Source organism: Megalops cyprinoides, chromosome 14, assembly GCF_013368585.1.
Source record: "Megalops cyprinoides isolate fMegCyp1 chromosome 14, fMegCyp1.pri, whole genome shotgun sequence".
NCBI classification, from domain to species: Eukaryota; Metazoa; Chordata; class Actinopteri; order Elopiformes; family Megalopidae; genus Megalops; species Megalops cyprinoides.
In genome coordinates, this window is record NC_050596.1 from 20,311,427 (window position 1) to 20,318,380 (window position 6,954).

Below are 6,954 nucleotides of genomic sequence, written 5' to 3' on the forward strand. Positions count from 1 at the left end.
GGTGTGCTTAATGCGGCTCAAAGTGCTGCATCCCCTGACTATGGGACATAGTACTCAGACCTGAAACCTCAATATTAGCAGTATGCAATAATGTAGTAAAAAATTAGAACACATCAACTTGTTTATGTAATATAAAATAGGATTATAAAACTATTGCCCAGGTGCAATGCCTGCGTGTCATGCTACTTGCCCTAAAGTTTGATTAGCAAAATTAAGCATGGTCCAATTTTTGTAACACAATATTTTTAATGTCCACCACTAACAAATCTGTAATAAAAAAGCAACATAATCATAATTATACCTCCATTTCTTTGTTTGAAGTTACTGACAAAGCACTTTATGGTTAGATTGATTCTGGGCCTGTTTCTTTTTACATTGGCCAATGTTCTCTCACAAACTCTCCCTTTGGGATAATTTGGACATTTTAAAAAAATTAATTTCTTGCTTTCAGATGCTGAGTGAGAGCCAAGTCATGACTGGGTCTGAACCTATTCAAAATTGTTTTCAAATGAGCAGCAATGAAATGCTCACTTCTTTTTGTGTGTGGGTACATATGTGTTAGTATGCATCTAAAAAGTATATTAAAGTTTCACAGGAAAGCTTCTCCACTTGGGGATATTCAAAAATCTGGAGAAAAAACAAAAACAAAACAAAAAAGAAAGCAAAAAAAAAGAAAAAAAAAAAAGCCAAGTCAGTTATATAAACACAGTTCACAGGAAGGCTAGTGGAGAAGTTTTCCCAAAGTTCCAAATGTTAACTCCTGATTGGCTGTCCTACTCATTATCATACTAATAAACCTTCACCAACAGTTTATTGGAGTGAAACACAGAGAGTGAGTGAGAGCGTACATATTATATTTTTTCATTTAGAAATGCAATCACATACATCACATTTATATTTTTAGCTCCCTTACAGAGAGTGAAGGCGAGAGGAAAAAAAATGTTTATTGCCCATTTCTTAGGATGAAATGAAATTGCAGTTTTTATAAGGTTATCAATTCCTTTGACCTAATTTGTATTGATCAGGGATGAGCGTACATTTACCCGCGGTGACAGATAATATGTCTCAGAGATCCAGGGCAGGCGGAGAAGAGGTGTGCGTGAGAGATGGGTCTCTGTGCACAGAAAGAAACCTGCAGTGTTTAATTTCCTGTTGACAGAGCTGCACGCAATACCTCCAGTATGTATTTCCTCAAACCCAGCCCACAGAAGGTTCTCTATTAAATTAGGTCCAAGAGAAAAATACACCCCGCCCCCATCCCAACAGGCTATTTTTCATCCTTTACTTTTTGTAATATTTCACAGTTCCACATTGACTTTTGTCTTATTGCAGATACAATATAATCACCAATGTACTCTATTTCGAATCCACTCTATTTCCGTTTCCTCTGTCTCTGAAACTTGTATGTTGTCTATCAAAATTAAGTGCATGGCCATATTATTGGTATGATTCCTGTCGAAGCAGAGGGAGGAGGTGCCGTGACCCTCATAGCATAGCATCACATCCCTGTCAGGGGTGTACAGATTTATATTACATCAACTTTGCTTAGCAGACATTCTTAACTGCAGTGATTTACATCCCTTAATTTTTTTTTTTACACTGTCCATTTATACAGCAAGTGGGACAATTTGGGTTATATACCTTGATCAAGGGCACAGCACCAATGGTGCGCTTGGAATTACCACCTTTGGGTTATGAGCCCAGTCCTTTACCTCTTAACCATGCCTCTGTCCCCAGTCAGAGGACAGATCACTCAGACCCAACTGACTGCAATGCACTTCAGTTTTGAGCAACACATTTAAGCAAGCATTGTTTTCAGTATACACACGACATCATGAATTTAAAGTCAAAATGCTAGCAAGCTTAATGCTTGCTTGAAACCGGAGCTGCAAATTAATAACAAAATGCCACAGCATTAGTACTTTTTCCCTTATTCTCTGCAAATTAGAACAACATGGATGGAGAAATTTTAAAAAATCCTCAGTGCCACACATTTTTCAACCTGATTTTCTCTGCACCAACTATACAAATGCAATGCAGTTAACAGTTTCAACTGATCCAGGAGTTATTTTGTTGTACCATGGAGCTGGAACAGTGCGGATGTTTTGAATGAATCAAGGTTACAGTTGTCTTCGATTTGCATAGTTTTACAGTATTTCAGAGAAAGTTTCAGTGCTTAGTGCTTTGCTGGGCCAATATTTCTTTAACTGGCTCATTTCATCACATAAACATCCATGAATGAGTCGGGAAGAACATTTTTCTCCCCTTGACCTACTACATCTACGGGCAAGCTGTGGTTTCACTTATTTATATGTCCCACACAATTTTTGGCCATTGTTAGGACATGCTGTACTGGCAGGAAAATGGATGAATATTTAATTTATTCATTAAAATAAATGTCTCTCTGGCACCTGTATGTTTTCTTCAATGCCCCCCTTTTTATAGCCATCCTTACACCATAGACAACTCTCTCGTAGACTGACATGCACCACTGCAACAGCTTTGTTGAAAATGGCACCAATTTCGTGCTAGCTCCTCCAGAGGCCAATCTCAATGTGATTTAACTGGGCAATGTATAATACAGTAATAACACAATGTGATCATCCATTTGCTTCTTTAACATTGTTACTTAAATATTATTACTGTAGTTTCACCTTGAAATGTCTGAATGAGGTTGCAGTATTTGTAGGCATTTGTCATGGTCACTTTCCCAAAATGGCATGAACAGTTTTTTTGTTATTTATTTGCTTCACAGATGTCCTTATGCTGAGCAACTTCCGCATATTACATTTTACAGCCTATCCATATGGTTATATAGCAGGATATTTAATGTAATGCGTCAGCTTATACACTTTCTTCAAGTTGCAATGGCAATAAAGCACCTAGGAATTGAACCTGCAGTGATCTATGACAAGTTCAGTTATGCAACTACTATCCTATACTGCCAGCCAAAAAGGCTCTGGCTGTCTATCTATCTTCGTCAATCCTGTTTAAAGAAGCTGTTAGAAGTGGAGCAGTGCCGATGACCCAGTGAGAACTATTTAAAAAGTTTCTCAGTGCCTGGCAAGGCTTCAGTATCCAAAGCCTTGTAAGCAGTTTTCTCTGATGGTTTTTCTCAGATCAATAGAATTTGATGCGCTGTGACTGGTGTTAGGCGTGGGATGGACATCTCAGAGCTGTTATCAGCTTCAGTGTTATGACTTGGGGATGGGGTGGAGGTTTTGTCTCAGCTCATGATTCCTCACAGGCCCGTTGTGTCCATGATACTCTAACCACTATATGATTATTAATTTCTAAGGTCTCTAATTTCTAAGGTATTAATTTCTAAGGTCTCTAATTTCACAGATATTGCAGTGGTATTAATACGGGCATCCTTTCACAGCCATTAAGAGCATATGAAAAAAGTTCAGGATCAGCGCTGAAATGGTTGTAACAGAGGCAAAAAAGTACTACCTGTGTTTTCCTCATCAGGCAGTGGTTGGGTGGCTGAAACAAACGGAGGTCTCAGCCTTGTCACAATGGTGCAAAGGAAGAAATGCATCTCAATATTTAAAACTACTTACTGGAGGGCTGCACTGGTGATACATTGCTGATAGCAAGTGCTGATGTGGCAGTGTCAGCACCTGAGCAAATGCTTAAAAAAGACACCCCCCCCCACCCCCAAAAACAAACACCCCTTCCCCCATCCGCTGTGGAGAACCAGGGCTGCTTTTCTGGCAGTACATCTGCATGCTTGCTGCTGAGCTCTGCATACTGAACTCTGTTTCCAGGGCACACAGCCATGCAATATCAAATTAGGATTCAGACACTTCAGGTTAGTAGGCGAGCTTATGACCACGGGGAGTTCCTTGTGTTGTTGCGAGGACTGGCATTGCATGGAAGCTTAGGATCCTCCAAATCAGAGGCAGGAGGGGTGTGAGGAAACAAACAATCTCAGAGCTCTTTTCCTCAGCTCAAAGTTTATAGGGCACCGGGGCTGTTTTCTGAAAACATATGCAACTTATATTATGAATTCAAATGCATATAGTTTTGAAACCTTTCCAGGGATCCAAACATAGTACACTGCCATTTTAAACAGCAATGCATGGAAAAAAAAGCTTTTTGTTGAAACCAAGCTAACCAGTACCTCAAAATGTCTTAGGGTTGTAATGTGAATTGATATGAATACAATGGCCTTATTGAAAATGAGGTCCTGAAAGGAAGGTGGAGGCTACAGGAAGGAATTCAGATGAAAAAGTCAATGCCATTTACAGTGATATCTGAGCCCAGCACTTCATCATTGTCCTTTTATAATGCAAGAGAAATGAACATATTGTTAATAAAACATTCGACAGTTAAACAATAAAATCAATCTAAAATATCTGCAGCTAATATTGTCCTACACAACAGGCTATTTAATACCTTATTTATTTTCATCTGCACACACACACACACACACACACACACACACACACACACACATACACATACACACACTTTGATAAGTAGCTAGGCCCTGAAACACTAATTTGCTTTTGCACTTCTGAATTCTGTAACTGAATCTGTGTTACACCTCATTAAAAGTTTCTCATATTAGACTTGTGTAAATATATTTTTTGTGATGATCTTGTGAGATTCAAATAAGTGATTAATTATAGTCTTGATACACAATGATAGCTGGGCAAAGCGCTCAACAGTAGGTGGTTAATTCAACCTACAATTTTCACAGCTCTTTCTGAAGTTTCTTTCTCCCCTTCTTCTTTAATATGTGAACTTCAAAGTCCTTCCTGACATGCAAGTAAAGATTCTGTATGTATATTTAAGTGTGTTTAAGTGTATATTGGAGTACATCTTCGTATGTATGTTGCTGGTTGATTAGGTTCCCCTTGATGTACCCACACTCCCTTACAGCAGTAGGTCTACTCCTTCCTGTGTATTCAACACAGGGCAATCAATTGCCTTATGGACCATTCTGTCGCAGACTCATAAACCAAAGGATTCATATCGCGCTACAAGCTAGAATGAATGCTTGCATATGTTCTCCACACACTCTTCAAAGTTAGTATCAGGGGGATGATACTCTTGACAAGAGAGAAGCTGAAATGCTCTTATAAAACAGCCCTTGATTTGACACACCCAAAGCGCCATGCTTTCCTGCATAAAAGTGAAGTCTGAGGGTTGAACAAACAACACGTTCAGCTTTCATCACAAAGGCTGACGTTTGAAGCACGCCTCTTATCTCCCTGCATGAGAGACTCATTCAGAGCATGCAATTCTGCAACACACTCAATGAAGAAAGCAATGTGTGTGCTGTGGTGTCGCAATGAGACGGAATTACAAGCGTGATTTCAAGCAGCCACAAAGACAGAATTGGAGGGGAAAGGCTTTCATCTGTGCAGTGGGCTAATCCCTCCTTTACTTTCTTATCTTCGTGAAATCTCCTGACTGCAAGTTTGATGTTACAAAATTTGCAGCTGGGTAACATCAGAATTGGCTTTATTATTAACTTAACTATTTTAAAGGTAAAAAGAAGAAACACAAGAAACTATAGTAGAAACTACTATCTCTATAAGTAGAAACACAAGAACTATAGTCTTTGTTGCTTTCTTATGACTGTCTCCATATTGCACTAATGTTACTTTTCGTGTCATTTGAAAACACAGCATTGAATACCTGAATTCTCTTGAGCTTGTACAGGATGTTTCCAGTAAATTAATTAACTTGGCAAAGCTCTATTCTTATCTTCATATGGAAATGAACGAACGTGAAATTTGCGGAAAATGTTGACTAATCAATCTTCTGGCACGGCACCTTGAGGTCTGCTTTCGCCTGCCGGCGATCCACATTGATTCGTAACCGATGGTAAACACATTAGCCAAATTCTCCATGGGGTTGGGCTTTTTCCTGTGAACTGGCACCGGCTCTGCAGTTGTGCAGCCTGCATAGTTGGACTGAATCCACTGTGTTTGCTGCTCAGACGCTAATAACTCCTCTTCTGCCTCAGGCCACTCTTTAGCCTGATAAAAAATAATCCCCCTTAAGCTGCTTTGCTAAATCACTTTACCGCATTATTTAAAGCACAAATTTCAGTCCTTATCTCCACCTCATAAACCTTGATTTTGTGATGGATGATTACCTTTTTTTGTCTTTGAAAAGGTGATAATGAAAGCACTTTGAATGTTTAATGGATGAATTAATTTGCTGCCTCAGCCGTAATGTAAATGACCTCTCCTGGATAACTTTTTTTTTTGGCAGACAGTACACAATTTAAGGCAAATAATCACTGAGGGTAAGGCATCTGAATATGACACACAATGCACAAAACATCTCTTTCTGTCTGGAATTGATATGAAAGGCTTTTCAATAATGAACATGCAATGCATAATTCTACCATCATCAATACAAGCCATGTTTCTGATATCCTCCCTGGGCTGGAATCATAAAAGCCATAAAACTTTTTTACAATTGCATGGAATGGTACCCCTGTTCTATAAAACATGTGCAAACTCTGCTGTTTAAATTGATGGTCCGAAAACCACCGCAAACACAAAACTGCCACATGTCAATCAGAGGGATCTCATGTTGTGACATGACTTCTTCATCCAAATACAGATTGACACCAGGAATTCAACCCTCGTCAGATATGTATGTTTACTGTGCCCGATCTAACCTCACATCTTACTGCGTATTGCTCCTGCTGAAATCTCTGGCAATGACCCTATTGGAACTGGGTTTGATGGTTCTACAGAAGTGTTTTCTGAACGCCTTCTTCATATGAGCTCATTGTCCCTAGATTGTTTTCTCGATGCAGGATTCATGCTGAAGCTACTGTACATCTAAGCATCTCATCCCCTTGTGAGCACAATATTTAGATTTCCCCTTTGAAACTTTTCTGTTGTTGTTGATAGTTCAAAAAAGGAGGGGTAGAGGGGGCAAATCAGCTGGATGCTAATTAGAGACTGTTTTCATCAGCAA